The sequence below is a fragment of the Neofelis nebulosa genome, chromosome 1 (genome assembly GCF_028018385.1).
Source record: "Neofelis nebulosa isolate mNeoNeb1 chromosome 1, mNeoNeb1.pri, whole genome shotgun sequence".
Taxonomy (NCBI): Eukaryota; Metazoa; Chordata; class Mammalia; order Carnivora; family Felidae; genus Neofelis; species Neofelis nebulosa.
The window spans coordinates 124,429,769-124,439,963 of record NC_080782.1 but is presented as its reverse complement, the minus strand read 5'-3'; positions in this window follow the sequence as shown (position 1 = coordinate 124,439,963).

Below are 10,195 nucleotides of genomic sequence, written 5' to 3'. Positions count from 1 at the left end.
AAGCTATTTTAATTTCAGCCGACGTATAAGTTTTGGGTCTATGGTTTACTGTGGTTTTTATTTTGAATCAAATATGGAGAATGCTCCATAATCTCAGAGCTCAGGGCTCTGGGGACTGAGTGCCCGCCTTTCCCACTGGGCACAGGGGTCCCTTGTCAACTGCCTCTAGGTGTTGGTACCCCTGGGCCTGGGCAGGTGCCCCTTTAGATCAGGACCTGGCTGGGAGCCTGATGCTTGGCCTCTGGGTGGTGAAGCAGTCACGTCTGGTCTTTTGCTGTGGGTCTCACCAGACACGAGCAGTTGGATATTTTTGTTTTTGCAGAGAGAACAGACCCATGACCTCAGAGGTTTATTTTAACTGCGGAAGCACCCTAGCTGCTGGTTGCTGTGTGCTGACATAGCGCTGGGCTGTCAGTTCAGCAGGCAGCACTTGAGTACCTATTGTGTGCAGGCCATGAGCTAGGACAGGCTGGGACCCCTCTCAGCATACAAGGCCAGCCACCTGAGTGCCAGGGAGGGGGATGGGAATGTCAGCGAGGGATTCAGGATATGGCAGGAGACCATGCTGTCGTCCTGGAAAGGTGACAGATGTACTCAGCCTTGAAGAGGAGAAAGGTGGTGACAGCAAAGGAGAGAGGGGAAGATGCCCAAGGCAGAGGGAACCTGGATCACAGAGACCACCACTCTGGGGGGCTCTTTGTGGCGAGGGTTTGTATGTCTTAGATGCAACTTGGAGCCCTTGCTGTAGGCCTGCCCCATGCTAACGCCTTTACATGTGTTTTTCTAGTCAGTCCTTACCAACATCTCATGAGGTCAGTATGCTCAGTGCTCATCTTGCAGATGAGGACATTGAGGCTCAGATGTCTAGTGACTTGTGCAAGCAGTAGAGGCATGGCCTTGAACTACAGTGTGCCACCCCCGGACAATGCCTTCATTCAGCAGGCCGTAACTCAAACCCCCAGAGCACACTGTAGAGTATCCTCGGATGGTTGGGGTCTCTCATCTCCATCAGGTTCTAATGACCAAAGGAAACTTTCTGGAGTGTGTGAGTATGTGTATGTGGGGGAGAGGGATGCGGGTGGGAACCCGGACACCCCTGCTTTACAACCTTTAGTAAATCTCTTGCTCCTCTGAGCCTCAGTTTCCTCATCTGTGAAATGGGGCTACAGTACCTGCTGTGCAGGCTCCTGGAGAGGATTAAAAGTGAAAGCAGGTATGAGAAGTCCTCTGTGAGTTCATTGAGGCCTCAGTCAGGGCTGATTCTCCTCAAAACACCAGGAGCCGTCTTCCCAGAACAATCCAGCCACCAAGCTTTCCCTGCAGCTGACAGGCTCCCGCCACCACAGCAGCCACCACCCTGAATTATTCAGGACCCTCCAGGCCTCTGTGGCAGCCCCTCCCCTCCCCCTGCACGCCAGGCTGTCAGTACCAGCCTCCGAGCCTCTGCCAGGGCTGTGCTGACTCAGGGCCCCAGAACTTCAGCTTGTTCAGGTGTGGCAGTGAGTGTAACAGGGTGCTAGAGTGTGAATATGGCCGAGTATGAGAGAATGATAGTGTGTGGTTGCACTTGAGTGTGCAAGTATGTGTGATGGAGTGTGTGGTGTGTACCTGTGTGAGCGTGAAAGTATGTGAACATGGCTATATGAGGGCACGTGGATGTGTGAGGGTGAGTTTGTGAGTGAGAGCCTCTGTATGTTGTGATTCACCTCGTGTGGGTGAGGATGGCAGTATCTGGAGCCTCTTCAGGTGCAGATCAACCAGGCTCAGGGCTGAGGTCCCTGTGGTTAAGAGTACACAGTGACCTGGGAGTCAAATTCCAGCCTAGAGAGGGAGGGAGCATCATCCCCCTATTTCCAGAATCCCTTAAGGGTTGGGTACGGGGGTGGGAGGAGAGGTTTGGGAAGAAGGATATGTAGTCGTTGGATCACAGACAGGACCTGGGGGTCCACTACCTTGCGGGGCTCAGATGACTACCAGACTGTTCCTGGTGTTATCTCATTTCCTGATGACTTGAGACCTTCAGAGGACAAGCACTTCCCTCCACTGTCCCTTTCCTCCCCCTGGCTCAGGGCTGAGAGCCCCTAGGTGAGAGGTAGGGGACTGTTCTCTTAGATCTGTGGCCAGATGGCAGCCCTCCAGGTCTTAGGGGCTTTCGGGAGGGGGCAGGCGTCCACTGACACTCTTGCTGGAGGGCCCCCACCCATAGGCAGGAAAGACAGAGCAGACTTTTATCTGCTGGACCCCTTCTCCTACCTAGACACTGGCCCTCCTGAAGGTTACTGTCTGCTGTGTGGCAAGATAGAGCTCCTGGGGCAGTGGGAGTGGGACTGAGGAACTAGGAGCCTGCAGTGTGCGGAGGTTGGGGGTGGTCTGTGTGTGAGCTTTGCTGTGGGTGGTGAGGTCTGTGTGTCGGTGTGAGGATGTGGGTGGCTGTCTGAGTTTGTGTTTGTATCAGAGAGTTTGTACGTGTGTGACTGTATGTGTGTCACTGTATGTGTGACTGTGCTTGTCTTTACCTACTCGTTCGTGTGCGAGTACCTGTTTGCGTAACTGGCTGAGCACATGCCATCTGTATTTGAGTATGCATGTGTGTAGAGGCGGGTGACAGATGATTGACAGGGAGAGGGGCTGGTGCAGGGGCCACACTCAGCCCCGCAGCTTCATCCCTCCTCAGGCCCCGGTTGGCCCGGGGTGCCATCCTGTTGGACTGGCTGGGACCATGCCCCTGGGAATGTGATTGCCTGGCTTGGGCTGGCATTACCTCAGAGCCACATGGAGCAGAGCTACAGGTAGGGAAGGTGAGACAAGTGACAGACTTGATGACTACAGGGGACAGATAGAATGGGCTACAGGAGTAGGGCTGCTGGAGCCTGATGCCTGGGTCCAAGTCCAAGCTCCTACACTCACTAGAGTTGGACAAGTCACTTCCTTCTCTGAGCCTCAATTTCCTCATGAAAGCAACGGGGGTCATGAGAACTTGGGGTGCAGGGCCCACACACTAAGCATTACTCACCAAATATCCTATGAGCCTGTCTTCTCATTCTGGCTCTGGGAAGTTGGTCATTTGGAGGCCTGGACCCTGGCCTGCCAAAAGCAGTGTCAAGCCAAAGGCAGGGACAAGTTTGACTTGTCCCTATACATGTACATGTGGAGGGCTCATAGGAACTAAGTCAGCAGATCACCCTGTCCATCCCCCTACATTTTGGGAGGGTCCGTCCCCAGCCCCCAAACCAGGGCGCATTTTCCATTCCTCTACTCCCGTGGTCTGTAATGGAGCAAGTCCTGTCTGACCTCACTTTCTCTCCTCTGTAAAGCCAGGCAGGTAAGGTGAGTGAGTGGAACAGGAGGACCAAGTGCGTCTGCTGCCAGGTCCTGAGAGCTAGCTAGCTCCCCTAGCGCCCCACACCCTCTCCTCTGTGGAGCTGTGGCCGGGCAGCTGTCCACTGGGCTGAGCGGGTTAGCAACACAAGACAGATGGCGAGGGATTATCTCAGCTTCTCAGAGAGCAATGGTGGCAGTGGTTGGGGCGGGGATGGGGGGAGGCTCTCACATTCTCCCCGAGTGTGTATACATACACACTCACAAATGCATGCAAGCACATACAGCTCCCCACTCCTGCCCCAGACCCAGCCCAGCCTCCTCCTATTATTTATGAGGTGGGCAGGGAGATAGGAGGAGAGAGGAGATTCTGAGAATTGGTGACAACTGTTGGACTTGGCAATTTTGTCCCTGTCCCACTTGACCCCTGGACAAGCAGGGACTTTGAGAAAGCCCTCCCAGGCCCCTCTTGGACTCTGCCCTTGCTTCTGGGGTTTCTCTGCACTGCCTCCACTCAGAATGGTATGTTTAGGAAAGCATAGACTTGTAGAGAAGCTTGAAGCTCAGAGATGTGTGAGACGTGCCCAAAGTCGCACAGTAAGTTTGGCACATCAGCTGGCTGAGCTCTGGGACTTGGCAGGTGGTGGCCTCTCAGATGTCTGTGCACTGGCTGTGGGGTCCCTGGGTCTTCTGTAAACTGGAACTTGCTACTGCCCAATGTCCCACAGGGTGCATAACCTGTCACAGGAACAGCTGCTACACCCAGGACTCAGGCACAGCCTCAGGCACAGCCTCTCCTTCACATATACTTCAGGCTCTGGATGAAGGCTATTTGGAGTTGAGTGACAGAGCTGGCTCTCTAGGATATGTCACTGGGAAAGAAAGAAAAAGAGGTTAGAGCCCTACTAGAGTGAATTCTCCCACATGTCCCCCAGTTTGCCATAGGCAGACAGTGGAGGGACTTTCTTTTCAGCTTTAGCCACAGATTTAGTCCCTTCCCCCCCCCCCCCCCCCCAGACACCCTCTCCTCCCCCCAGGTCTGAGTCATCTGTGCTGGGCCCTAGGGAGGGGTGTGGGCCAGGAAGCTGGGCTGGATTTGTACATGGTTATCCCAGGGGACACTTTTTTGAGGGGGAGGGCAGAGTGAAGGCCTCAGGACAGAAACTGGTTGTCCACTAGTAGTTGCCAAAGTCCAGACCGCTTTTCCCTCCCCTAGAGTGACTCAGGACCTGCTGGGCCCAGGAGTGTGGACTAGAGGCAGTGTAAGGTTGCTACGGTGGCCTGGTCCCACTCTCTGCAGAGTGAACCCGCTCCTCTAGGCCTCTGAGGCTTCTGCCTGTCACTGGACCCCCATGTATTCATGTGTGTCTATCTGGGATTCAAGGTCAGGCTGGCCTGGGGGTCAGCCAGGGAACCACCTGGACCTACCTTTAAAGCTGCGTTATTTGAGGGCCTGCAGAACTTGGTGACAGGACCCACACTGTTCCTGTCACAGACAAGACTCTTGGCACCACAGGCTTCCCACTCCCAAGCCAAGCCAGGCCCTTTCTATCTCCCAATTCCAGTCTGAAATGACCCCTCACCACACATCTGGGGATCTGGAGGTGGGCACAGGGAAGGGTGCTGGTGGAACCCAGGTGCTGGGTTCAGGCCGAGCTCCACCTCTCTGACCGTACAACCTCCAGTTGGTCACATGTATGCTGAGGGCTGGGCGAGACCTCGTCAAAGCTCCCCTCCTCTCCTCAGAGCTTGGCCTGGGGGGCCCTACGTGAACCTGAGGAATCTGAGCTTCGTTCTCTCTCATCAGTGGGATTTTTCTCATCATTTTCTTAAGGTTTCAAAGTAACATTCTAAAGAGGCACCGTGAGAACCAATCAGAGAGCCTATGTAAATGAAGACTCGCTGATTGGCTGTCTCCTTCACGCCCTTTACGAAACTTCAACTTCATCAACTCAGCAAAGATTTTTTTCCTCTGGCCTCTCGCTCCCTGCAGGAGGTGGGGCTGGGGTTAGTCACCCGGGCCGTCCCCCCTGCTGCAGGCAGGCTGGCCCCGCCAAGTCGGGCCTCTTAGGACAGAGGGAGGCGAGGGCGCCGCTCCCGCGGGGCTCTCGGGGGTTTATTCTGGCACAGGATCTCCGCGGGGGCGGCACGGGGAGTGAGCCCCCTCCTCCTTGTAGGACAGCTGCAGAGAGGGCTGCAGGCCGCGGGTATCGAGCTTGGCTGGACCGGATCGATATCTGCCCGCTGGACTGATGCGCCGCGGAGTCGGCTCGACAGGGTGGGCTCTGCGGCAGAGTGATGGCTGTGCAGGCCTCCCCCCTCATCCTTTTCACCGGCACTTCTGGGGAAACCGAGGCGGGGAAGTGGTTTTGGGATGGAGGGCGCGGCCTGAGGGAGCGACATTTCTTGTTCTGGGTCAAAACCCTCATGTGGGGGCGGGGTTAGCCCGGGACCGCGCCCTGCTCCCCAACTCCTCTCGTCCGCAACCCCCACGATCACGCACAGCTCGAGGCGGTCCCCGCCTGTATCTCGTCCCCTTGTTCTATCCTTGGCCTTCCTCCCATTCTCTTTGTATGTCTCCTTTCTGGCTCTGAGGTCTCTCCCTCCCTTCTCTGCCGGTGGGTGTCTCTGTGTCTATCTCTACCTCTCAGTCTCCATTTCTGTCTCTGTCTCTGTCCCTGGGTCTCTGGCTAGGTCTCTTTTTCATCTTGCTCATTTTCCCTTTCTCTCTTTGTCTGTCTGGCTCTCTTTTCTCCCTCCCTTCAGGCCCCCCTCCCCCCCAACACACACCTCACAGTCCTGTTTACGACATCCCCAGGGTTGGCAGGTGGGCGGGGCTGCAGCAGAGAGGGGGTGAGGGAGGGAGACGCAGCCTCCCCCCCAGCTGTTAACCTTCACGCTTCAGGCCTCTGCGGATGGCAGAGGAGGGGGAAAGCCCAGCTGCCAGCTTGGCGGAGGTGACCAGGCGGGGGCTGGGGGCTGCCCCTCCCTCTGGGTTTGTCTCTGGGGAGATCTAAGGCCGGAAGGAGTGTGACGGGAGGGCACCTCCCGGCAGAGAGAGGCTATTGGCGGCTGAGTGGCCTCCCGAAGGCTTTTGCTGGCCGGGCGGGTGCCCAAAGGGGGCTCTGAGCGGCGCCGGCCCTGCCCGCGGTCGGGCCGGACGTGGGGGCCGGCGTGAGAATCCCGCCCATCTGTGAGCCGGCCTCACGCCGTCAGACCCAATTTATCTCGCCGCCAAAGTTTCACAGCCATCTGCTCGAGTGGAACGGCTTCCAGCGCTGGCCCCACCGGGCCCCCCAGCCAGCGCGGGGATGTTTTCCAATACGGCAGTATCGCAGCCCCCCACCCTAAAGCAAGGAGGGGGTGTAGGGGGAGGCGGCAGAGCGCGGTGCGTGGGGCTGGCAGGCAGCCCTCTCCGGCGAGCAAGCCGACCCTGAATTTTAAGCGATTGATCAGGAAGCGCAGGCCGTTCCCATCACTTAGAGCAGCCAAATGCGACGGCGCAGGGATTTGAAGGGGCCTTTGCGGAGGCAGTAATGAGGTCACCGTCACCGCGCCAGCCTGTGGTAGGCGGGTGGGAGTGGGAGTGGGAGTGGGGGTGGGGGGTGGGCTGCGAGTACACACGTGTGTACACATGCCTGTGAACAGAGCCACACCTGTATCCACATAACCCCCAAGGCCCCAGCACTGACCCAGGAGAACTCAGCATTCGTATATGAGCTGCTCACTGGCCCCCCTACCCCCACTAGCACCGTCAGAAAGACCAAGCTAGAACCTATTCCTTGTCCCATCCATGACCACCTCAGGCAGCTTTAGCACAGGAACTCCAAACCTCCTCCCCTCTCCACTATGTGCCTAAAATACAAATGTTTGGGCACCTGCCCGTTGCACTTCTGAACAAGCCTGCAGAGACAGATGTACCCCAGGCCCCAGGTAATCACACAGGTGCATACCTTCGGATTACACACCTGACCTCAGTGCTCATGCAGTGGTATGGTCCTAACTATCCCCCCACCCCACCCCAAACATGCACACAGGAGCTCCACCATTCTCAGCCAGCACTAAGGAACATACGAGCCCACACACCTCCCTCCCCAGGACACACATGTGCACACTGGCTCCGACGACCCCTCCACCCCCCGCAGAGCTTGCTGCTGTGTCCTTAGGGTGGGCGCCTCCACTGCCTGCCAGGCAGCTTGGGTGCAGACCTCAAAGAGAACAAAGGCCGGGCGGGTTGGGAGGGAGGGGGTGCTGAGCCCCCGGCCTCGTCCTCCTTGGCGATGCTCGTCTGTCTCAGCTCCGCGGCCACTGCATCGAGCGGCTCTGATTGCCGAGTAAATCACCGCGATGATCTGAATAATTATCGTCTCCTGAAAAGGGGAAAAAAAAAAAAAAAAAACCAAGGGAATAAATAAACAGAGGGGAGAGCAGCCACCTGATTTCTCAGAGAGCCCTGGTGGGGGAAATACAACAGGGTGGGTGTCACTGGTTCTCTACAGATCCCAAGGGCTACGTTGGGTTGCAGAGCAGGTGTGGATGGGGTGGGCATCAGGGTAGAGTCCTTCCATAGAGGTGGAAGTTAGGGTCCTATCCATCCTCTTCATTCATCAGGCCAGCTCCTATGCCCACCACAACCCATCTGTCCTGTCTCTGCTTCTCACAAAATCAGGCCCACTTGTCCTGTCTCTTGGGCTTGGCTGAAACTCATCTGCCCCCTGGGGCACTCTCTCCATTCCACTTCAGCTTGCCTGATTCTCCCATTTCTGAAGGGTGAACCCTATGCCACTTTCTCTGGGAGGTTCTACCTGACTGCCCAGGCCTACAGCACCCTCCCCTCCTAACATTCCATTTCTAACTCCTGATTCCATATAGCCTGACTAATTTGGGGATGTTCACCAGGTCTCCTCAGCTGGATAGAGAGCTTTGGTAAAAAGCAGCTATGTTTTAAACAAAATAATGATAATAACAACAGCAGCTAATATCCTGTCCTGAGCATTTTTTCTGTGCTGGCCCATGCTAAAACATCCTTTCATCATGAATCCTCCCCAGAATCCTGTAATATTCCTGTTTTACTAATGGGGAAACTGAGGCTCAGCTAGAGTAAAGCTTGGCACTTCCCTTTCTCCAGGATAGGTAGAGCATGCAACTCTTGATCTCAGAGTTGTGAACTCAAGCCCCACATTGGGCATGAAACTTACTTAAAAATAAATAAATAAGATGCTCATCATCTTCTGGAGTCTTTCTGGAGTCCCCCTGATCCTACATTTTGGAGCACCATGGCATAAATGCCTCAACCCCATCTTGCCCATTCCTGCCCCCCCCCCCTTTCCTATCCTCAGGAGGTGTGCCATCCATGCATTGTGACCCCCGACCTCCCAAAGGGCACGACCCTTCCCCACAGCCCCAGCATCAAAGGAGGGGCAGCTCAGTCCTATGCTTCTCCTGCCTGAAATGGTTCCAGATGTGGGGCCTGCCTGCAGGGGCCTGCAGAAGATGCAGGGTGACGTCTGGCACATGGCTAGGTTTCCTCCTGGAGGCTGCCCTGTGAGAGGCCCGTCTACCTCCCTCTCCTGGCACCTGGTCGGTAAATGGAAGCAGAACTTGGTTCAGGGAGGAGGTCTCCCAGGAGGCTGGGGCAGGAGAGAAGTTGAACTCACTGTGGGTTTGCATTCTACCCTCCATGGGGGGCAGGCTGTCGGATCTGGGGCCTGGTGGCTGTATCCATGGCTGATTCTCCAGGTTATACAAGGAGGCCCAGGATTTAATGGTTTCAACCCCCCATACTCCTCAGAGAAATGCAATTGTAGGTAAAGGGAAACTTGTTTGAGCCGGGGGTCCCAAATTGGCTCCTGGCTGAGGGTACTTGTGCAGACTTCTCCCATGGGGGTCCGGATTCAGGGACCCAAGTGTTCCTAGGGGAATGAGAGGTGTGTGTGGAAACCTTTGTCTGTGGGTTGGGTAGAGAAGAGACAAGTGAGACTTAGTGTTGATCAAGAAAGACATCCAGGGAGTCCCACCTTTGTGTGGGCGAAATGAGGCAGGGCTCAAGCTGGCTCAGGGAAACCCTCAGCCCCTACTCCCCAGCCTCTCTAGAGCCCAAGGCAGTACTTCCTCCCTGGGAGGGAGGCAGAGGTGGCCAATGTCCATGGTGTGGTTTATAGGTACCCCAACCCCAACACCTCTGCCAGCTACTCTTAGCCTCAGAGCAGAACAGGATGTCTTGGCTCCCTGCTTCCCCCAACAAGTAAGATATTTCTTTGGCATTTATTAGGTGCTGGTTCAGAGCATACTCAGTAGATGGGGCAGCATACTCACTCACCCACGCAGCCTCACTTCTCCCCTTTCCCCCCAGAATATGACCACTGGGAACCCCGGGAGAGGCAGTAATGAGTGTGGTAAGATGTTTGGAATTAGGCACACCAAGGTTCAGAATCTGGCTCTACTACTTATTGGCTGTGAACAAGTCAATGAGCCTCAGTTTCCATGTCTGCAAAGTGGGAATTCTAGTAGAAACCCATGTTCAATAGTGTGTCTATTTCATAATGCGTCTGTGAGGGTTCAGTGTGGTATCTGGCTGTAGACTCTAGCACAGAGCTCAGTCCATGGTGACGGTTTATCACCATTAGTTATTACAGAGGGCTGGAGGAGGGAACTTCAGGTTGCTCCTTGGCCAAACAAGGGCAGCCCCACTATGGCATGGCTGGTGTCCAGCCTCTCTCTTCAGGGTTGTAGGTTGTAGGTTGTTGGTCTTGGCCGGTCCCCTGAACTGTGCAGACTCCCACTCTCCTGCAAGCTTGGTTCCCCTGTTTGCCACAGCCTCTCCCTACTGGCCTGGTTTGGCTCTTTCTCTCTACCTGCCCATAATTCTATCTATCCA